This window comes from Pelecanus crispus, chromosome 3 (genome assembly GCF_030463565.1).
Source record: "Pelecanus crispus isolate bPelCri1 chromosome 3, bPelCri1.pri, whole genome shotgun sequence".
NCBI classification, from domain to species: domain Eukaryota; kingdom Metazoa; phylum Chordata; class Aves; order Pelecaniformes; family Pelecanidae; genus Pelecanus; species Pelecanus crispus.
The window spans coordinates 100,204,139-100,228,347 of NC_134645.1; positions in this window are offsets into that span (position 1 = coordinate 100,204,139).

Consider the following 24,209-nt stretch of genomic DNA (forward strand, 5'->3'; position numbering starts at 1 on the left):
ACCAGTTTCAATATGATTTAACCCAGTTTCAAGCACCAAAGAAGAAAAAGATTTGTATATGTGGAGGTTAGTTTGTATGAGGACCTGTGCACTTTTGAGAAAAATATTAACAAGAATATGTGATAATGGTCATATATTTAGCAGAACAAGAGGGAATAATGACAAAACAAATTACTGCACTCTTTTTGTCAAAAGAGATATACTGAAACTTACACTGCAGTCAGTTGAAAGAAAAATGGCTTTGCTCTTCATTGGTCTACAGAAATATTGCAAATGTTTCCTGAAAACACGAATTTTCTTGCACATATAAGGAACTGTAGGCAGAGTTCTTTTTCTGAAAATCATCTTCAGGCACTGTTGTAATATAAATTCCTAATAGACTGAACTTAGAAACAAGTTATTAGGGTGGAGCATGGCCAGATACCCATATAAAGAACAGAGATGCTTTATGAAGATCAGTTGGTAAACAGCTGTTAATCAGCTGTTTGTATGGTACAGTCTGAGCCTATTTCTCAATTCACTCTGTCTTCCAATGAGATATTTTTCTGAAGTGGTGAACAATCTTTCCCAAATCAGGTTCCACATTGTTGTAGCAACAAATGAAGTAGCAAGAAATGACAGGGAATGGAATGATCACCTTATTAGCATAGAAATCCAGAAATATCTGCTCCTTCAGACTCATGTTTTAGATGATGCAACTTTCAAGTGAAAAGTTTAATTCTACTGCCTAGCTCTTACATATGTATTATATAAATTCTGAACTTTTTTTTCCATAGTACCACCATCGGCATCTAACAGATGTCTTTGCTGTGGCTTTACTTTCTTCAGTCTTCTTCTTAAATATGAGACACTTGTACATATTAATGGCTTCTACCCATGCCATATTATTTTAATGGGTTATTATCTAGTGACAGACATGTTACAGAAGAAGAAACCATTGTGTATGTTCCTCTGTAACATGCCACATATTTTAATGGAAGCTATGTTCAGGGCAAAGCTGACACCTGCACTTACATACTTAAAATCACAATATTAAAGAAAACAAATACAAAAAAGTAGGGAGTTCCAAATAATAATAATTAAAAAAAATATTGACAATTTCAGTATCTAGCTGATATCTTATTATTTTACTTTGATAATGTATGCACAGTAAAAAATCTAGAAGAACTTAACAGTTCCTGATACACTCAGGAAAAGCATCATAATTCAAACATGGTCTCTATAAATTGGACTTGATCCAGAGCTACACTATAAGTAACTGTTGCCCCTCTGGCCTCAACACTCTGTCCAGTGATGACTAGAAGTCAAGGAGCAAGGAAGAGCCAGAGGCAGACTCTTAATTGAGATCCAGCACACTGGAGAAATGAAGTAACTGGAGCTTTACTTTCAAACAACTCTAATTAGGAAAGAAAAAAAGCTATTTTCTTGGTGAACTGGAAGGCACCAGCTGCTCTTGATATAATGTCACAAGATCCCTGAATCTTCTTTCTGTACAGGTACAATCATGTGTGATGAACAACACAATACACAGGAACTACTTATTAATTGTAGCTTACAATCAAAGGAGAAGTTGGAGAAACCACAGAAGCACTGCTAAATAGAACTGACACATTTTCCTATCTAATTTCCTTTTGGGACACTCCAATATTTACTGAGACATCTCTGATAAGACTCACTTAGAAGCAATGCTGACAGATTTTGTGGTCTTGCTGCTTATTTCTCTTTAGAGAAGTGTCTGAAAGCAGCTTCAGTCCCTGTTCTTGCAACACCTGAGCTGTTTCCTTTACCAGTGATGGGACTCATCTAAAAATAAGGTCATTATACAGTGAATTTGGACAGTAAAGTTCTTTCTTGGGGAAAACAATTCATGCTCTTGACTAGGAGGGAGAACAAAGAAGGACCAAAGTGGCAAACTCAGTGATTCAGAAGTTGAAGAGAAGGCCGTGACTGGAGATGGGTACATTTGCCTTCTGGAATGAGTGTGTGTGTGTGTGTGTGTGTGAGGGCCCACAGGTACTTAAATATACTCCTTTTCTTTCTGTGCTTGACAATAACAAAGGACCTTGCATCAATGGAAGAGAATTTAATAATTTCCAGCTTCATTGACCTATTCTCTGCCCTGCACATATACCACATATACGATTCTATTGTTTCATAGTAGACAATGCTAGAGGAAAATAGATTAGTTATTGTTTATGCTCAGCCTTTATTGTTCAAATCAGTGATATTAGCCACAATATTAATTTAATCATTACAGATTTTACTTTATTTTGACCCACACTCTTAAGCTAATGGTGACAGCTGCTTTTACAAGGAAAGTGTGGACAGAATGAGATATATAACATCAGAAGAGATGCAGACAGGGGAAAAATAATAGAGCAAAAATAAGAAAACATGGCAAGATTCTTCAAATTATAATACACAGAGTTAAGAAATGCCTTGAGACATTCTCAACAAACAGCAACAATATTTCATTGTAATTCACATCAGAGAGGGAGACCAAGCCTGAAAGTGGAACATCCACATTTTGTCAGACAAACACATCTGATATCTTGGCTAAGAACAAAACAAATTTTTCACCATTTAGCAGCTGCTGCTAGACACATAGTAGACACAGTCTCTTTGGTGTACAGATTTTTTTTTTTTCTCATAAGTCATCATTAAACAGAATTTTTCACTCCTCTGAACTTCTGTCCTTTACCAATTATTCTATCCGGATTTCCAGGAACCTAGAAGAGGTTATATTATTGTGTATTTTTGCAGTAGGTGTTTAAGATTATGCAACAACCTCTCTCATTATTATTACCACATTACATAAAGACCTGCAAAAAAATATTGAGCATCTGCATGTTAATTCTGTATAGCCAATGACAAACAGAACATCTAGAAAAATATCACTTGGACTGGGAGAAAATCAGTACGTGAGCTGTGGTAGGCCATGATCAAGAAGAATTAAAACTGTCTGTGACTGACCGCCCCCCCCAGAAAACGTTAAGAGTTAAGGTCTTCCTTATGATTCACAAGATAGTACAGAAAATGTATTCCATTTTACACCCACATTTTCTCTTTTCTGACAGACACATTAAATAATAAAAAACCACAACCCCCCAAAAAAACCACAACAAAGAAAATAAAATAAAGTGCAATGGGCTGTGACAAGGTTTTTACAGATGTAACAAAATTATGATTTTTAGAAATCTAAAGTTTAATTTATCATTTCCCATCCTAACACAGGGTTTGGACATATGTGTTGAGGCAGCATTAAGCTTGATATTTGAAGAAGATAAGTATCTTGTTTATAGTAGTAGCAAAACAGCTGTTAGCAAGATAAGAAAATTCTGTTACTGTGGAAGGAATGAAATGTCCTAAAATGATCCTGATAGCAACTAAATTATTATTTACCGGGTGGACCTTTGCAGTCATAAGTGACCATGCCTCTTTATCATGGCTATTTCCTGTAAAACAAAAGGAGAAAACTAAGACCAAAACAGAAAGCCTGAATTTTTATATGGCAGATATTTCTTTACATAAGAAAAATGTTAAGGATAACTCTCTAGTGAGATTGAATAGGCTGTTATCCGCAGTTGGTCATGGATAAAACCTGAGCAGTATGAAATGTTTATCTTAAGCCAAAGGAATACATAAATATAACACAAAAGTATAGGGACTTTTTTTTTTTTTTTTTAATAATCTATTTATGCATTTGTGGAAAGTCTGCAAAAGCTTGTGTTTTAAGATACCTTGGAGACAGGATGTCTAAAACTTAATAAATAAAACTGTTCACACATTTTTCTACTTAGATGCTAGTTTGCTTTAAGATGCAGGTTCTCTTTGTATTTTTAAAGCAAATAATATTAGCTGGAATAGTGACATAAAATGTTGGAGTTTTCGATAGTGTTCACAAAGAAACTAGTGATCTAAGCAAGAGCTGAACATATCTCCCCTAATTCTATTAAATTATTTCCCTCAGCCTATTTGATTTTCAGAATTTTTTTTTCTTTTAGCATGGGAAAAATGGCAAGGTCTTATGGAATTTTTAATTGTTACAGCTGATTTGTTTAGTCTTCTCTTTGAATGTAACATTCTGAACATAATTCAGTAGTTTATTAGTGATTTTAAAACTCAAAGGCAAGCCTAGAGAACTTCTGCATAAACAAATTTGAACTACAAATTTTCTGTTTTTCATATAAGGACATTTAAAAATCTCTGAAGCCTTTACAAGAGATCTATTTAGTTCAGACACTGAGTGCTTATTTGAATGTTTAAAAAGAGTTTATAAATAAGTTTAAGTATTTTAGTGGTCCACATTTTTCTTAGGCAATATCTTTTATACAGTATTTCATTGACTTTAATAAGTGAGAAATGGTTTCAGCTATAATGAACAGTTTATATTTGAGTGTACAAGGACCTTAGGTATTTATAAATGACAGGTCTACAGAACACCTATGAATGAAAATGACCCCAGGTAACTGAACACTGCTTGTGCTGCAGGTATACACAGAGCCAAACAAAGAAATGAAACCCATAGAGGACTCTCAACATACTTGACATGAGGTAATTTATGATTACTGCAGGAGTAAAGGAAGTGACATTCAGATTTCCTACAGATTCATTACAGGCTACAGCAGAAGTTGTATCTAAAGCAAGACAATAAATACCTAAAATTAGCTATCTACAGCAATGACAGTATTAGACTGTCTACTAGTTTCATAAGTTTATTTGACACAGAGCATGGTACCATATAAAACAAACCTTGTTTTTCTACTATAAATATTCAGACATACTGATAAATACTCATGACTCATTCATGTGACATCAGATGGATTGTTTTTCGGAGACTGCATTATATATGTGTGCTCAACCTGTCAGCCTGCTGGGCAGAATCACTACCATGAGAATGATTACATTTTCTTTTTAATAAGTCAGCATTGTAACATTGTCCAAAGGCAGGGAAAAAAAAAATACTCTTCTATCCCAAACAATAGCCCTGAACAGAATACAGAAACAAAAAAGCCTTCCTTTGTAGGTTTCACCTACCTAGATTTCTCTATTCTTTTCCTGTTATGATAATTCTTTCATATTTTCTCCTTTTTAGGCTGAACATAGAACTGATTGTCACTCTCACTGAACTCCTCACTGTGGTTGTGCAGCAGCAGAGATCGCAGCCAGTGATCTCAGCTAGATGAAGTCTACTGCCCAGATTCAGGCTGGACAACTCAGGTCAGTATGCCAGCAGAAGACCTGCAAGTTGAAAGTCTTTGAGCTTGCAGAGAACTGCAGGGAATTCCCTGAGAGTCAAATAGTTTTATACAACTGGATCAAGGACACAACTGTAATGAGACAATTCAGCCACTGGGGGTTCTACACGTAAACACTTCTTTTCTACACTAGCACACCCCTCCTTTTTTTTCCCCCCCGAAAAGTTTGGGGTTTTTTTGGTGGTTTTTTTTTTTTTCCATATAAATTCTCTAGTCAAGCTATTCAGTACGACAAATGTTGGGGCTGCCAGAATCTCAGAATTTTTTCTATATGTGATATAAGTGCATGATGCAGAATGTGCCATGCATAGAAACATATGGCCTTTCTAATATGAAAGCTGTTGCTGCTCCCTTCAGCATCTTGGAGGGAACTCTCTGTCTGTTGACTACAGAGCGCAGCTGTTCATACACCAGGAAATGGCCAATGGCTCCAGGGTCCTCCCATCTCTTTGAGACCCCAATGCATCCAGTCACCAGATCACTTCCACGTTGGCTTCATCACTCAGGCTCTGTTACCTAGGCAGCACGACAAGTAGAAAATGAAGCAAAATCAGACCAGCCTAACCCAACCCCCTTCCTACTGACTAGGCAGCTACCCATTACAAGAGTAGGCACAGAGGAGTTCAAGTCATCTAGTGCTCCCCTTACATTAGACAGCGTTACTTTGTTTGTGCTTATTTAATATTAACCTTCTACCTGGCGTTTATAGGACATTTAATGCTCTATAACTGATTGCACTTGCTAATCAGATGCTTATGTTGCTCCAGCTATTACAGCTGCCAGGAAACAGCAAGAGCAGGCAGCTTCTGCAAGGGCAGGTGACCTGGAGGCAGGCAGTGGTGGCAGTGCAGAGGCCACACAGGATGGACACAGGCGAGCAGCTCTGGCAGTGGTCATTGGGTTCAGCCAAGAGTCCAGAACGTCAGGCAGGTCTGTAGAGATGAGGCAGGCCTAAGGTCAAGCCAAAAAGACACAGTCATGTCTGCAAGTTAGGCTCTGGGTCAGAGCCAGGAAGGCGCAGTTCTGGGCATAGACATACCTGCAGTATTGTTCAGGCAGGGATCAAGGGCAAGAGCCGGAGCTTAAAAGCAGCTCCCAGGCGCAGGGAGGCCAGCCACCACTGGGGCTTCTCATGGCCAGAGAGGAGCATCTTCAAAGCTGGCCCTGAGCCTGAGGAGCAGAACCCTGGGGGCATCAGGGAATGCACTCAGGGCCCTGAAACTGTCTAATGCTTTCAACAACTGGATATAAGACAGCATTAAAGCAGATCAGATATAAGTAGGTCAACCACACTTGGCGCTCTTTTTCTAGTGGTACATGTGCCTTGTATTTGGCAGGCCACTGGGCCACAGCCTCCCTGTTTCATTTTTACTCAGCCAACAGCTAAACCCACACTCATCTTGCTTTCAGACTAACGTTAGAGTCTCCTTTACACATACAGCTGTCACTGATGATAAGTCACTTCAGGCTCACATCAGCCTGCAAAAGTATTGTTTTGTTTTTTCCATGATAAAATGTAAGTCAGTGTTTCCTCAGAAAACAAGAATAGACAGGTAAGTGAAAGGAATGGATATATGCATGTATGTGCATGTTTGTGATTGTGTGGACACGTGTGTATGTGTTGTTTCAATTACTTTATACTCCCCAGTAAACTCTTGCATCTGAGGAACTGAAATTTCATAACTGTGTAAGCTATGTTGGTAGTGGTAGGTTATTGTGTTGACATCACAACCTTTATTGCATATACAACTTTTACAAATCATAATCAGTGATAGCACTTATTCTTCATTTTGAAATCATTTGGTATATGTGTTCAAGCCTTTCTGAAGAACTTTCTCTTTTTTTTCTTTTTTATTTTCAGGAGAGTTAAGAAAATGAAAGTGCTATCTTATAATTGGATTTCTGTACAGAACTCCCAATAGCTGGATACAAACTCCATGATGCTTTGCTCAAGCCCATGGATGTAGAAATACGTGCTGTCTACACTCAGTCTCCTCTCTTATTCCAGAATGGGGTAAAGGTCCACAGTTATCTGAAGAAACTGGCATATATTTTTTTTGCTTTTCCTTTAGCTACCAGAATTAAGAGCTATACTGCTTTCCTTCTTTGTTTACACCTTGCTTGCTTCTTGGCTTAGATTTCATTGTGCCATTTAAATGAAAAAAATACTATCAAAGACACTTAATGCTTATTTATAATTCAAGTAAAGGTCATAAACTCTGCACTTTGCTTTGCTTTGTTTTTGTTCTCTTTTTTACTCTGTCAGGTTTGGATATTTAAAATAATGAGTGGAATATTTGCATAAATAAGGATTATAAAGTAGACTGGATGCACAGATAAATATTGTTTCATAATTAGATTCAAGCTTTACAGCATAGCCAAATAACTGAGGAAGAATATCATAGAGGAAAATCTGAAGGAAATAAATTATTTTCAATACACACAAGAAGACAGAATCAAATTAATAAAGGAAATTGGAATTATCTCTTTAGATAGAGACAGGATTTGAGAACAGAGCAGAAGTTCAAGCGCATGGATTAGAAAAGATACTAAGGTCCAGAACTATTCCAGGGTTTGTGGACAGACTGAAATTGACATAAGACAGAAAAAACAAGAATGAATTTTGAGGGTCGCTCCTTCAAGACGATCTTCTGAGACAAATGTTGGGGAGAAGCTGAGAAAGGAAACAGTAAACCTGAGGGAGACTAAATCTGTTCTGTGAGCAGTAAAGACAGAAACTGGAGCTCAGGAAAAAATCATGTCTTCATCAGTTTTGTGGATTTTCCTGAGGACAGAACAACAGCTATTATTTACACAGTCTTCGCCTTTGTCAAGAGTGTTCCCAATATGTAAGTTCTTAAAATGACCAATTTGAACAATGTGTGATGTTATTTAATAGGGCCCAAGATAGTGAGATAAAGTGAACTAAATTATTCTGGATCAGAAATTCTACTAAGTTTTTGCACTTAACACCTTATCTACTCTTTTAGCAATTATAGATCATTTCCATTTTAAAAATAGCACGCTCCTATACCATTATGGTAATGGTATTTTTTCTTGAACTACCTGGGATAACATTCACGGTTTAATCTGTGTTCCTTGTGTAATCTTGTGACCTAAAGTACTTACAGGAAAAAAAGCAATCTATAACCATACACTAACTAGACTATTTTAATTTAAAGGAGCAAGATCTACTTTATAGGGGAGCATCTGGGCTAGAATAAGTGTAGTTTTTGATCACAGAGACCTTGAAATATTACAACTCCTAGTAAAAGGCAACTGTGCTTTAATTAATGTGCTCTATAATTGAAGTCTAGTTATATATCAGTGGGTAAATGAAGCTTAAAAAGGAATCAGGCAAAAAATAAGGGAGAAAAAAAGTCATGTGCATTGCTTGGAAGAGTAAATCTCTGATGGTAACGGCTGGTACGCTACGTAAGGTCCAGGCTGCCAGGACGAGGGGAACCTGTTGCCTGCTAACTATGCCCAGGGATAGTTTATTTTCCCTAGATGTCTGGCAGAGCTTGAATCTTTAGCAAGTGCAGATTTTAAATTAAATTTTTACTCTGTGTGGTCTTTTCTTTATTACTGCTGACATTGGCTAGCACGGTACATTAAGAATTCCCATGGCAGTGGCAGAGAATTTTGGACGTAGGGATGAAATCCACAGCACTCTGCTGTCAGGTTCAAAATCTAAAAATGCCTCTCAAAAGTATTGCTTTTAAGAAGGAGTAATTAAATCTAAAAAAACTCGCTAAAGGGGAGCCACTGTTACCTTTTATGTTCCTGTGTACACTACAAGTGTCAATTGTAAGTATCTAATACAGTACTACAAACATCTTCCAAGTAGGGGGAAAAAAAAAGTAATACTGTGCAGCTGTGGAGGACTTTATTTGATGTCAGAAACACAAACTTTAGCAGTCATCCAAGGCACAGGAAAAAAAAATTTTGGATGAAGTTTAGCAGATGCAAGAACAGTTTGTCAGGAGACAGGCAATAGGATGTTTAGAGAAGTTACCCATTTTCCTAAGAGCTAAAGTAGGTCAAGACAAAAAAAGTTGTCTGCCTCTTTTATGAAGAAATTTCATGCACAGGTATAGTAGTTACAAAGGAAATAAACTGAACTCGTAGCTAGCAGCTATAAGGATACACAAGTGTAAGCAATCCTTTCTTGTAGCAGCCCTAAAATTCCCTTTGACACTGATCGGACATGGCACCTTGCACAGTAAACAATACTACAACTTACATTTTCTTGAAAAAACAAACCCAATCCCCCATGGTATTTTTAAGGTAACCTTAGGCCCAGTCGGTTCCACAGTAATAACCATTTTGTGGGGCAGCCTTTGCTCATCAGTATTTGAAGGCTGCAGCTGAGGAAACAACCTGATCATGACAATTTGGAGAATTTGGAAAGACTAGGTAAAGAGAAGGAGATATTGATTCCTTTCCTGGCTTGCAGGAGTTTGCAAAAGAAAGAAACATTAAAAATTTTTGTAACCAATGGAAGAGAGATTTTGAGATTTTTTGGACAACGCATTAAATATTAGCTTGACATTGCTGTGTGGCACTTTGAAACAAAAGCATATAATTTCTGATGGTTTGCTTACATTACCTATTAAACTTACACATTTCAGTGCTTACTAAAAGCATCTTTTGGTGGTGTGGGAGAAAGTCTTTTTAAACATATGTAGGCTTTAGTCTGTGTTAAGAGCTTAAGTGATGCATCAGCTTCATCTGAGCATAATTTTCTTTGAAGCCAAACCTTAAATCCCTGCTGATAGAATCTGAGAGAGAAGTTTAGTCCTTGAGAGTGGTGAGAAAGGCACAAAGGTGGAAAAAGACATGGCAGAAAATCACAGCATCAAAGATAGAGGGTCTGTCACAAAGGATGAGGGTAAGTAGTTGAAAGCAGCAGTCAAGCATTGAGAATAACCAGAGAACAGCTGGAAAGGCCAAGAGAGACCCTGGAGGTCAGGGAGCATTAGAGATAGCTTAAGTGTTTCGAAGCCCAGGATACTGCTTCCTGGGAGTCCCAGGAAAAAAGATGGGAGTCAAGATTTTCTCAAGTGATTTGTAGCTTTAGGGGAGCTTTATTTTCAAAAAAACCTCAGAAATTCAGTTTTCCCCCTGGTGCATCTTCTGGTTTTGGAATTTGGGCCTAAGGGTTGTGCCCATCTGTCCTATAGGAACTGTTTCATAGGTGCTTCTGGGTCTGCAGACAAATCATAAGTTTGCCGAGTGTGTATAGAAATACCATCACTGATATGTCAGGGAATAACACCTCAGGGTGTTCATCCTGGACACCTGTGCATGCTTGGTGAATAACCTACAGTGAGAAGAACTCCCTCTGAGCTCCCACAAAAAACACTCATAGCAATAAATTGCAGAGCATTCAAGCAGCAATGATATGTCTTCATGCTGCATCCCAGCACTGGCAGACAGTTATGCACACTGCACAACTTCATCTCCACTGTAAAACAGCGGATACAGCTTTTCATTTTCCGGGCTTCAGACCCAGGAGGAGGAGGCCCAGGGACTTCCCAGGCAGTTTGCTACCCCTTCCACAGAGGAATGTGCTTTCACCAGAACAGCACTAAGAAAGTACATCTATGATGCCCACCCTTTCTGTGATCCTTAATTTAGAAAAACAGTTTACTCCCCTGGCAAAAATTCAATGTTTGTTGGAGATTAGCATTGCTGTGCTACTCAAATCCTCCTAGGAAGCAGAGGATTCAGCAAAAGATGGCACTAGCTACTCATGGCACGGCTTTCTACCTCCCCTACCTTGAAAGGACAAAATGCCCAAAGCCTTTGATTTTGATGTCCATAATTCAAAATAAATGAGTTTACTGAGATGCATTCAGTTTTCCCTCTGGAAAATGAAACCAGGAGATAATGATGGAATTAACTTAACTTTATTTATTGACTAGAAAGAAAACTGTTTACGAAGGCTCTTCTAATGCTTTCCTTCATAAATTTCCTGAAAAAACTATTTACTGTAAATGAATCATACATTCCTACAGCTTATCCTGCAACAAACTGTTTCTAGCGTCAATTTCAAACTTTTTGAATATTGTTAATAAATATGTATTCTAGTAGAAATATTTTGTTCAATCATACTCATTTAGCTACTTACTATTTTTATTCTATTAAGCGCAGGCTGTGGCAATTTTATATCAGCCCATACGTTTGTATGTTTTTTTCCTTCTGTTTCATTCTCCACTTTATAGGACTGTATGCTCTCTGAACTGAATTTCCTTATGCCTTTCTGCAACAATTATCATGACTGAAAATTCTGACTTTGAAAAACTTAAACAATAACTAAAGAATATTTACAAAAGCAAAGAGGGAAATAAAATCAGTCTTGCAACATGCTTTATAATATGTTAAGTGGTGGCAACTGAAGGTTAGGGTGCCCCACTTATTTTCTGAACCAGTTCCTGCTTGTGTAGTAAAATTATTCTCCCCTTGCCTATTAGAGAAAATAGAATTGCCCCCTATGGCCCCAGTCTTGCAGGCAGCTATGTCTTCCACTAACAGTTCCATTAGCTTCATTGAAACTACCTGAGTGAACTGACTTGGGTATGCAAGTGACTGGGAACTTGAAACCTTTGTTGTTACACGGTTTCTGGATGATTTTCTGTCTAGATTTTTCTTCTCTCCAGACTATCACCCATTATTGGATCATGCAGCTACTTAACAAAATGGTTTGTGTTACTCATTCTCCAGTATGTTTAATTTGATGTTGATAAAGCTCATAATTTATCATACTGTTAAATTTAGTTCTTTGTTGATAGCTGCAGCTATTCTAGAAATGCAAATTACTTAAAAGCTGAGCTTTATTTAAAAACAAATAGGAAATACTTTCTCATCTTTGCAAATACAAAGAAAATCAGAAAAACATGAAGCTAAGTATCAGAGGACAATTAAAAGGAGTTGAAAGTTGTTATAATTTAGTCTTGTGTTTTAAGCCAATCCTGCTATAATCAAAAATTTGTCTTACGGTTTCTTGAAAATTTGAAGGCTGATGGAGGATGTCTACAGGCTTGAGGAGTGGGCCCATGCTAACCTCGTGAGGTTCTACAAGGCCAAATGCAAAGTCCTGCACCCAGGTTGGGGCAATCCCCAGTATCAATAGAGACTAGGGGATGAATGGATTGAGAGCAGCCCTGTGGAGGACTTGGGGATATTGGTAGATGAAAAATTGGACATGAGCCAGCAATGTGTGCTTGCAGCCAAGAAAACAAATCATCTCCTGGGCTGCATCAAAAGAAGTCTGGCCAGCAGTCCAAGGGAGTTGGTTCTTCCCCTATACTCTGCTCTCGTGAGACCCCACCTCAAGTACTACATCCAGCTGGGGAGTCCCTGGTACAAGAAAGACAGGGACCTGTTGGGGTGGGTCCAGAGGAGGGCCACAAAAATGATCAGAGGCTTGGAACTGGAACACATCTCCTACAAAGAAAGGCTGAGAGAGTTGGGGTTGTTCAGCCTGGAGAAAAGAAAGCTCCAGGGAGACCTTATTGCAGTCTTTCAATACTTAAAGGAGGCTTATAAGGAAGACAGAGAGACTTTTAACCAAGGACAAGGGGCAACGGTTTTAAACTGAAGGAAGGTATATTTAGACTGGACATAAGGAAGGAATCTTTTACAACAAAGGTGGTGAGATACTGGAACAGGTTTTCCAGAGACATTGTAGATGTCCCATCATTCAAAGTGTTCAAGGTCAGGTTGGATAGGGCTTTGAGCAACCTGATATAGCAAAAGATGTCCCTGCCTATGGCAAAGGGGTTGGACTAGATGATTTTTGAAGATCTCTTTTAACCCAAACCATTCAATGAGTCTATCATATAGCACTGAAATTATTGTATATAATTTATTATTTTCATTAAGTATTACTCAGAACTTCCAGAAAGCTTGCTGTCTAAAGGAACATGACAAGTAGTTGTAACAAAATAGTTCAAAATCAATTTTTAAACTATTTTTTGAAACAAAAATAATCTACTTAATTATTTACTGTTCTCAAACATATTTAAATTTCTGCATAAGAGAACCATTTTCCTTATTCTTCTATCTACTCTGGTTCCATCCTCTATACAGGCAGAGCATATGACCTCCTTTTGAGGGTCTTCCTAAATGCATCCTGTATCTTCCACGCAGAGATTAGCAGCACACTGCTGTAGAAACCTGCGGCCAGGAGCACCTAGTAGGATCAGGGAGAGCAACCTGTTGCACCAAGATAGGAAGGATGGTATCACATTTTCAACTAATTCCTGAAAGTGCTATTGGATCTAGGTCTGTAGAAACTTTAGTTCTTTTCGATTAAGGTAGGACATATTTTGACCAAATGCAGACATTTCTGTGTACGAACTAGTCACACAAGCTTCTCATGGTCAATGGAGAGAATCAGCAGAAAGAATCAAAGGAAAATGCATCTTATTCAAAAGCGGAGATTAAAGTATTTTATCAAAATTAATTTTTTGTCTACTAACTGTGGAGTGATTCTAACATGGCTAAGTCTGAAATATGAGCTTACAGTATAAACATCTACAGTTAGGTGAGACAAATCCCATTCAAAATGCCTCTGGAGAAGGAAAGGAAAGTAGAGAATTCATAGCAATTTGAGATCTGGGAATGGTAAGTTGCCACCAAACTGTTCTTCCATTATCCAGTTTGTATCTGTGATTATAAAATGGTTGTGTTCAAGAACTACTTCTGCCCAAGTGTTTTGGTCTTGTTCTGTTAACAATTAGGCTAAGCAGGAATATAACCTTTCTAACTCTGAAAACATGTTTCTACATCTTGTACTGCTGAGAAAGCTGTTCAAGAGAAACCCTGTAAATTAGGAAAATACCATAATCTTTCTGGTTGTATACAGAATAGTGAAAACGGTAGTTAAAAAAGAAAAAACATCAATGGAATGCCATCATCCTGAGATTTACTCATGGAAAGCTTCATTTATTTCAGTTATTTGTTGTATAAAGTTGACTGTAAATAATAAACATTTCAAAAGAATTGAAACAATTAGGCATATGGGTATCAATGGGAACTTGGAGCCTAATCCCAGTGCCACCTTTGAAAGCCTCAGCTCTGCAAGCCAGTACTGTCAATTACTGCCGGTTGTTTTGAGAATACCATTTGGATAACACAATCATAATTTCATAAAATCCATCACTCTTCCACTTCATTGCCAGATCTCCTCCAGTTTTCCAGTTTTCAAAAAAACTTTCTTATGCAATTCTTTGTTGTCAATATAAAATCTACAGATTAGTGGACTGTAAATATGAAATATAATCAGCAAACTGTAAATATGAAATGAATGCAAATATATTGAATTGAATGTCAAAAGAGATGGCCTCATTTCCATGGTAGTTGTATCGTTCCATTACACAGGAGATTATTAAAACACAAGAATACTCCTAACCTTCTGTTCTCTTCTTTTCAAAAGAAAATAATGCCAGAGTTTTCAATTATTTTAGTAAAGTGGTGTTGAACCTATGATTATGCCAAACAATGCAGGTCCAGCTTGTTTCAGAGGATGCAAATCTTAAATTTCATGTGTCTGAATGGGAGAAAAAAAAAAATTATATCCACAGCTTTATATTTCTTGTAGTTCCTGCTACGGTCTTGGCTATGTTGTCTTGACTGATTTTCTTGACAAAACAACCAACAATTTTTTACAATTATTTTCCAGTGTAATTTTTGCCTCTTTTTGGATCATTATTCTTCAACATCATTTAGAATTTCAACATTTTAAAAGATGATTAAAAGCAATTACTTTTAAACAACTAAAAAGTTCACATTCTTTTGCTCCCTCTCCTTCAGTATAACAACGATGAAGATCAAAAGGAAATTTGTTATGTTTCTGTTGAACAACTGCCCTGTTTCTGCAAAATGATATTGCATAACACCCTGAAAGCTCCCCCTCCCCCCCCCCCCCAGATAAAAAGTGCAAAGTATCTAATATAACTTCTGCATATTTGTATTGTGTCTTTTGCCATCTTCAGATTGTTAGCAGTGAGCTAACTGACTGGGTGTCAATGAATTGGACAAGATGTTCTGTAAGTGTTCATTTCCACAGCCATTTATAAGATTCCCACATCAATCATATTCAATGGCATCTAATACCAGACAAGCAGCACCAGGCTTTTAACAGGCACATGTTCTGTGTGCATGGTGCACTGAATCATGCCAAGAAGTCTCTGACAGCTCATTGCCACACACATTGGAGTTCCTGCTACTTTTCAGTAACATAGCTAAACAAAGTTTTCAAGAACTTAGTCCACACAATAATTTTACCAACTTGCATACCCTTTCTCCAAAAAGACGCTCCTCAGTTAGAACATAATGTAGCTCTACATCAGTGCCTAGGTGCAATGCGCAGACAGATTCTGCTGATTTTGTACTGAGTAAATGGTGGGGAGGTACTGAGAGATAATCACAGAAATTCTTTGTAGAGTTGGGAAAATTTATCACTTAAGTTTAAATAAGGCCAAGAGAATCAAGTAGCATACAAGCCATTTTGCCCAACTGAACTGGGCCTCTCAGTAGTATCAGATTCTACATATGGATAAGCTCTTTCACATTATTCCTTTCATTTTGAAATATTCCTATGAATATTCCTACATTACTGGTCTGTAGGCACCTGCCTCTGAAATACATGGAGATGCATTTTGCTGTCTAAAAGTGTACATTAAGAAAGGAGGACAAGTCTACATTTTTCATTGTATCTCTATTCTATTGGAAACCCATTGTGTTTTGGACTGTTTGAATTAAAATGGACAGATGATGACAAAATGTTCGCTAGGGAATGATCTGCCAGGCTAGAGTTAATTTAAAATATCTTTTCTATATCTAGATTCTTTCTTTAATACTTGAGGATACTATACGCTTGAAATAATAGTTCTTTCTTAATTTAGCTTAAGATAGTTAATACAGTTAAAACACTGAAAGTTAAAAACACACCTTTTCATTTGTTTGCAGTGTGGAAATACCCTCTGGGGCAGGGTAAAATAGCCCAAAAGAATAAAGTACTCCCTGTCTGTCAGAGGATGCTATAAACTCTTAAAATAAGAGGTATTATTTTGAGAGGACATATGAAAAACAAACAAGTGGAAAAGTCCTTGCAGAGACTACAGCTTTTTTTTTTTTTTTTTTAATAAGGAAACTGCATTGATTTGTATTCCTTCTAGATTTGTTCTATTTGAAGAATAAATTGGATCTTGAAACAAAGGCCCTGAAACAGATTCTAGAATAATATTGTTTCTGTCCTGGGGTGCTGAAATAGCCCAACAGCATGCATATAGTATTCTACACTATTTGGGTTATTAATAGAAAAAAAATATTATTTCTTTTTCATGTACAAACTTTAGCTTGGTCTGTGAAATATGCCACAATGAAGGGTCCTGTTCTCAAATAAAACCCTGCTTTTGAATGTGTGTCGTTTGACCAAGATGCCTCTAAAGTGCTATTACAATGTCTAGACAAGTTCTTTTTGTGAAACCCAGTTCTGTGATGTGTTCCAGCTTTTCCTTCCTAGGCTTATTTGAGCTTGCTGTCAGTTAATTTACAGGGGCCTTTTGGTAATATTCCCTGTTAGACTTTTGATTTTTTTTGGTATGAACATATTTTCTCATAGTCACTTTCTATTTGGAAATGAAAAATTCAATAATCTTCAATGTTATTAGTTATTTTCATTATAATTTTTTTGTTTGGTTTTTGTTTTTTTTTTAACATGTGAAAAATTTCCCTCATTTTAGGGTATGGAGGGGGAGGGTTAAATGCATTTATTTTCCAAGTCTTAATTCAACATTTAGGGAACAAAACTTACATTCCAGGGAGTTCAAATCCCTATATGACTAACATCAGGTAGTATCACAAAAAGTCAAGTACTCTATTTATATTCTTTTCTTCTCCACAGCTTTTCTTATTGACACTTAGCGTCTTAGCGTTATTGCATTGTGCTCACTTCTGACGCTACTTTTCATAAAACTGGCAGATCAAGTTTGTTGCTTTGTATAACTCATGATGAACTACTTGGCAAAGAGTATCAGCTTACATTGTTTTCTTGTATGGCTGTCTGTGTGCTTCCTGAAACAACCCCAGCTACATCACATGTTGGAACTTTAAGCTCCTTTTCCATTTTCGTAGAGATTTACAAAATCATGATTTTTTTGAAGGTTGGAGGGACAATTAGGACATCTACTTTGATGTCATTTGTAATAGAGGCCATAACCAATTTCTTGTAATATTGTCCTTTATCACAGCATCTGTAATTAGTCTTTGCTTAGAATATTTTATTTAGTTTTATTATGGAGTTTTAAAAGAGTAACCATCTTGTAACATAGGTAAAAAAGGCTGACAAATAGGAAAAAAGTAAAGGTTCCAAACAGAATTTAATTTTATTTGCTTGAAAAGAGTTAATCTGCAATATTTTTAAACTGTAAAGTTTCATTCCGGGTACAAATTCATGTTAGAACATGGTATAGTTTGGTCTTGCTTGCCTAACTGTTGACATTTTAACAGGATTGAATTTACTGAAACTGCTTGCTTATCACATTAATTTTTAATGCCACCACAATATTTCTTTTGAAAGGCTTTAACACTTTGGGAAACCACTGACTTTTGGTCTGTCTGAGTGAAGTAAGATATTTCTGAGCTCATTTCAAAATAAACTGTAAACTGACAGTAGCTTCATCTGTGATATTTTTTCTAGGGTTTAGGTATCATAACATGTATTTAGTTACTGATAGCATTATTCCTGCCAATGTACAAGTAACATTGTTGAGTCCAATGAACTCTTAATGAACATTTGTTATTATGTACATACCAAAGGATGCTTCTTTTCTCATACATGCACCCCATCTCATACATTTTCTAAGAAATATCCCTGACAATTTTAAGAGGATAACTTCTGTATTCTAATTCTGAAAAACTTCACTTGTGAATTTGTATTTGCTGTTCTCCAGTGACTTTGACATGTCAGGGACATATTCTAGTTATGAATAAATCAGTGAAAAAAAATCTCTAGCCTTTCTATTTGAAGAACAACTTTCAGCTTGGTGAGTGCAAGTGTTTTACAGAGCCAGTCGGTATCTGGCCAATAACCTAAAACTCTTACAATTTTTGTTATAACAATCCTGTTTTCTTTTTTCTTGGACTTAAAACACTGCCAGTGATCTGTGTGATCCTTAAGAAACTTATCTGCTTCATGCCAGCATGGAGGAGTATTTTATGCTTCTCAAATTCAGCTCAGTCCTCATGACTTGGCTATAAAGTTGTGGTGGGTTGAATCTAGTTGGCAGCTAAGCCCCCCCCACTACCCCCCCCAGCTGCCCACACACCTCTCCACCAGCAGAATGGGAAAATGAATCAGAAGAGCAAAAGTGAGAAAAATCTTGTGGGTTGAGATAAAGACAGTTTAATAGGGAAAGCAAAAGCTGCACGTGCAAGCAAAGCGAAATAAAGAATTCATTCACTAGTTGCTATCAGCAGGCAAATGTTTAGCCATTTCCAGGAAAGCAGGGCTTCATCACACCATAACAGCTATTTGGGAAGACAAAGCCATAACTCCAAACATCACACCCTTCCCCCTTCTTTCCCCGGCTTTTATTGCTGAGCATGGAATCACATGGTAGAGAATATCCCTTTGGTCAATTCCGGTCAGCTGTCCCAGCTCTTTCCCCTCCCAACACCTTGCCCACCCCCAGCCTACTTGCTCGGGGTGGCAGAGTGGGAAAAAGGAAGAAAAAAAGATAACCTGAATGTGTTTTCTTGGGGAGGGCAGTGTGAGAAGCAGAAAAGCCCATGATACTCTGCAAGCATTGCTCAGCAATAGCCAAAACACTGTTGTGTTAACGCCATTTTGGTCACAGATCCAAACCACAGCACCATAAGAACTTCCGTGAAGAAAATTAACTCCATCCCAGCCAGATCCAGGATAAAGGTCAAATTCTCTCTTGTTTTTTCTGGGCCTGATTATTAAAAACTTTGACCTATATCATTCTGTCTCCAGTAGGAAAGTAGAAGGTAGCAACAACTGGCAGCTGAGACAGTTTTCAGGCAGTTATGGCTTTTAACTTCATCAGCCCAAGATGACCCCAGATGTCAGGTCTCACACTTCTCAGGCAAGCGCTGGAAGTACCAGACAAATGGTGGCCTCTTCATTCCCTTGCAGAGCACCTCAGAGGCAGATCAGCCCCTTCATGTTTTTGGACTTTGTTCTTCTTTTTCTCTCTCATTACATCAGGACTGCACACTGCAGATGCACATTGTTCTGGCAAGCTGAATCATTTAGAAAACTGACTTGGTTTTATGTTTTTTTAGACTGTGGATTCACAAATAGACTTAAGTGTTGCAAGACTGACCAGTACAAGGTTTTAGCACTGCTACTCAGTGATTAGGGTATTTTTCCAGGACCTGATTTCTGTTTTTTCCCTGGCCTCTGCCTTTCCAGGCTCATAAGCCTTGCCTTTTCAAGCCATGAACTGTGCTGTGATTGGTGGAAAGCTTATGTCCCTTCTCTTGAACCAATATGAAATTGCACAGCAGGAGAAATAGGTTACACATTGCAGGACATTGCACATCAGGTAAGTCAGAGAAAAGAAAGAACCATTAGGCAGTGAAAATTAGCCTGTGTTGAAGTGAACAAACTATTATCAGGTGATATTTTAAAGTACAGCAACTAGACTATATAAAAATTATATTCATGAGCTCTTCTTTTAGCATTTCCAACTTCTCTTCCTGCTGTGTAAAAAAAGAAGAAAGGAAGAGAAAGAGGGAAAAAAAAAAAAAGTAACCCCCAAACTTGTTGATACCACTGTAAAATTGAGCCATGAGCCAGGAAGCTCTTGAGTTAATTTCTGATTTGCATCAAAATCAGAATAATTTTGCTAGGAAGAGCAACCTTATATGCTGGAATTAGGAGAGGATATTTTGCCTGTAACTGCATATTTTTCTTTAAGTATTTAGTCTTGAAATGTTTTTCAATTAAAGTTCCTAGAGTTCCACTCATTTCAGTGCATTTTTCACAGAATTAAGGATATTGTCAGATTGATCAGTTACTCTACATGTTCAAAAACACTTTCTCATATTGACATTTTTTATGTATTTGTTGTGGTTTAGCCCCAGCCAGCAACTAAACACCACGCAGCCGCTCACTCACTCCCCCTACCCCGATGGGATGGGGGAGAGAATCGGAGGAGTAAGACTGAAAAAAACCCACTCCTGGGTTGAGATAAGAACAGTTTAATAATTGAAATAAGGTAATAATAATAACAACAATATAATAATGATAATAATAACAATATACAAAGCAAGTGATGCACAATGCAATTGCTCACCACCCGCCGACCGATACCCAGACAGCTCCCGAGCAGCAATCGCTGCTCCCCAGCCACCCCCCTCCCCCCCCCCCCCCAGTTTATATAATGAGCATGATGTCATATGGTATGGAATAGCCCTTTGGTCAGTTTTGCATGTTACCATTGTGATGATTCTACTATCCTGGCTGTGCCCCCTCCCAGTTTCTTGTGCACCTGGCAGAGCATGGGAAGCTGAAAAGTCCTTGACTGGCATAAGCAGTACTTAGCAACAACTAAACCATCAGTGTGCTATCAACATTCTTCTCCTACTAAATCCAAACCACAGCACTATGTCTGCTACTAGGAAGAAAATTAACTCTATCCCAGCCAAAACTAGGACAGTATTTTATTATTAAGTAGAAAGGCAGAAAAAGACTGTGAGAGAGAAGCCATCCTGTTATGGAGCTTCATTAACACCAATAAATCCTGTTGCATGTAAATGATCTGAAAAACTCAGAGCAATTAGCTTTTCCTTTTAACTTGAGTGTTTTAGTGCAGATTGGTAGCTAATCAAGCCGGGAAATTGAAATAGAGTGTGTAAAAAAATTGTTTATGAGTAATATTGTAAACAAGCATTGCAAATAGTTCTGTACCTGTTTTAGTACTATAATAAAATAAGCAGTGAAATCAGCATTGCATCCATTTAGGTGTAATTGTACAAATTGCTAGCTAATCAGAGAGAGAAAATTGAGCCAGGGCTTGGGAGAACAATGCTGTGTGCTATTAACTTGGTGTTTAACTATGTATTTAAAGTGTTTGGGGATAAAGAATTTTTTAAAAATAAACAGATTTATTTTGTTATAAAAAGCGTGCCTGATTCTGTGTTGGTTTCATTAGTGTAATCCAGAAGAAATTACACTGACATTTGTGAATTTAATTTAAACACAAACTAGTGTAAGCAGTATGAGAATCAGCGCCATTTACTTTATTGTTTTCTGCTGTGTTAAGCCATAGGCATTTCATTAAAAATGCAAAACTGGTCAAATGCATAAAATTCCTACAAATAAACAGCTCAGTTTATCAAGCCAGCTGCAGTCAGCAGTTCAATGTATTTTGACATGCCCAACACAGCAGGGACTTAACTGGAGGCATGTAAGCCTGGCTCAAAGGCTTGTGAACTTTACAAGAAGTTCAAAAAAGCTTGAAAATTAATGAGATAGGGAAGGATTGACTTGATACTTCTTTCCTGTAAATTCTTTTTTAAAGTTTTACACGTTCTAGTGCTGTGCATTAATGTGTGAACTATCCAGCCTTGTGGACGCAACCTGATGTTTTTGTTTTTTATAAGGTATGACACAAAGTAAAGCTCACCCATATTGATCTGGCAAAAATATTTAAATACTGCTGTCATTTACCTGTCCCACAGCAGTAGTTTTTAAAGGCCCTGCTGCTCTACTAAAAACATCTCTGCATGTTCTATCTATTATATTCACAGAAATAGCATAACAAATGTGTAAAAAGAAAAATAATCATCCTGTAATTATGTATTTGTAGTGCTGGAAGGAACTTCAGTAGGTTGCCTAATCCTTTTAATATCCAGACAGCAGCAACTTTCCCTGTTATTTCTAACAGATGTTAGTTCAGCTCACAAGAAAACAAAAAGTGATGAGATGCCACAGTCTCACAAAAAATCTTCACTAGTATTACCAAGAAACCATTTTTTCCTAAGTGTAAGTTTATACCTTTTTGAAGCTGAAACCCATTATTATTTATTCTATCCACTGTGGTCATAAATAGAGTATTCCTTTCTTTCCAACAGCAGCCTTTTATATTTTTGAAGGCTATCTCAACCCACCCCAGTCTTCCTCAGGCTAAACAATTCCAATTTTTTCGATGTTTTCTCATAGGTCATGTTTTCTAGACCTCTGATCATTCTCATTGCTCTCCCCTATACTGTCTGTACCCAGTGTTTCAGCCCTGAGGCCTACTAATAACAAGTAGAGGGAAAAAATTCCTACATGTATCTTACAGGAAATGCTGCTTTTTATATATCTCATGATGATCTCTAGGGTTTGTGGTTTTTTTTGTTGTGGTTTGTTTTGGTTGGGTTTTTTTTGGCAGCATTTTGACTCATGTTCTGATCATGATCTACTACAACCCCTACATCCCTTTATACAGAACTGTTACCTAACCAGATGCCTTTGAAACAAGTTTATACAGATGATTAATCATTTGGCACTTGCCTGTGTTGAATTTCATCCAATGGTTTCTTCAAATTCTCAAAATTATTTTAAATTTTCTTTCAATCTAGCAGCATGTAGGCTACCCATGTTGGCCTAAGCTTTTTAGAATGGTTAATAAGAACACCCTGTACTTAGTCAGCAAGGTCACTTATGAAAATATTGACTGATGCCTCACTCAAGACAAGAGGAATTAAACTTGACACAGAAACAGACAACTATTTTTAAGCATGTAGATTTCATTAGTAAAAGGGTAGATACATAGACACACATACATGCACACACAGGTAAATGTAAAACTCTATGGGGCTGGATGGGAACTACCCAAGGATAATGAGGGAGCTGGCAGAAGTGCTCACCAAGCCACTTTCAATCCTTTATCAGCAGTCCTGGATTACTGAAGAGGTCCCAGTTGACTGGAGGTTAGCAAATGTGATGCCCATATACAAGAAGGGCTGGAAGGAGGATCCGGGGAACTACAGGCCTGTCAGTCTGACTTTGGTGCCAGGGAAGGTTATGCAGCAGATCAGTCTAAGTGCCATCACATGGCATGTACAGAACAACCAGGTGCTCAGGCACAGTCAGAATGGGTGACATGAATGGTAGGTCCTGCGTGACTAACGTGATCTCCTTCTATGACAAGGTGACTCACTTAGTGGATGAGGGAGAGGCTGAGGACGTTGTCTACCTAGACTTCAGTAAAGCCTTTGACACCATTTCCCACAGCATTCTCCTGGAGAAATTGACTGCTCATGGCTTGGATGGGCGTACACTTTGCTGGGTAAAAAATGGGCTGGGTGGCCAGGCCCAAAGAGTCGTGGTGAATGGAGTTAAAACCAGTTGGCAGCTGGTCACAAGTGGTGTTCCGCAGGGCTCAGTACTGGGGCCAGTGCTGTTTAATATCTTTATCAACGATCTGGATGAGGGGATTGAGTGCACCCTCAGTAAGTTTTCAGGTGACACCAAACTGGGTGGGAGTGTTGATCTGCTGGAGGGTAGGAAGGCCCTGCAGAGGGATCTGGACAGGCTGGACCGATGGGCTGAGGCGAACTGTATGAGGTTCAACGAGGCCAAGTGCCGGGTCCTGCACTTGGGTCACAACAACCCCATGCAACGCTACAGGCTTGGGGAAGAGTGGCTGGAAAGCTGCCTGGCCAAAAAGCAACTGGGGGTGTTGGTAGACAGCAGCTGAACATGAGCCAGCAGTGTGCCCAGGTGGCCAAGAAGGCCAATAGCATCCTGGCTTGTATCAGGAATAGTGTGGCCAGCAGGAGCAGGGAGGTGATTGTTCCCCTGTACTCAGCACTGGTGAGGCTACACCTCAAATACTGTGTCCTGTTTTGGGCCCCTCAATACAAGAAAGACATTGAGGTGCTGGAGTGTGTTCAGAGAAGGGCAACAAGGCTGGTGAA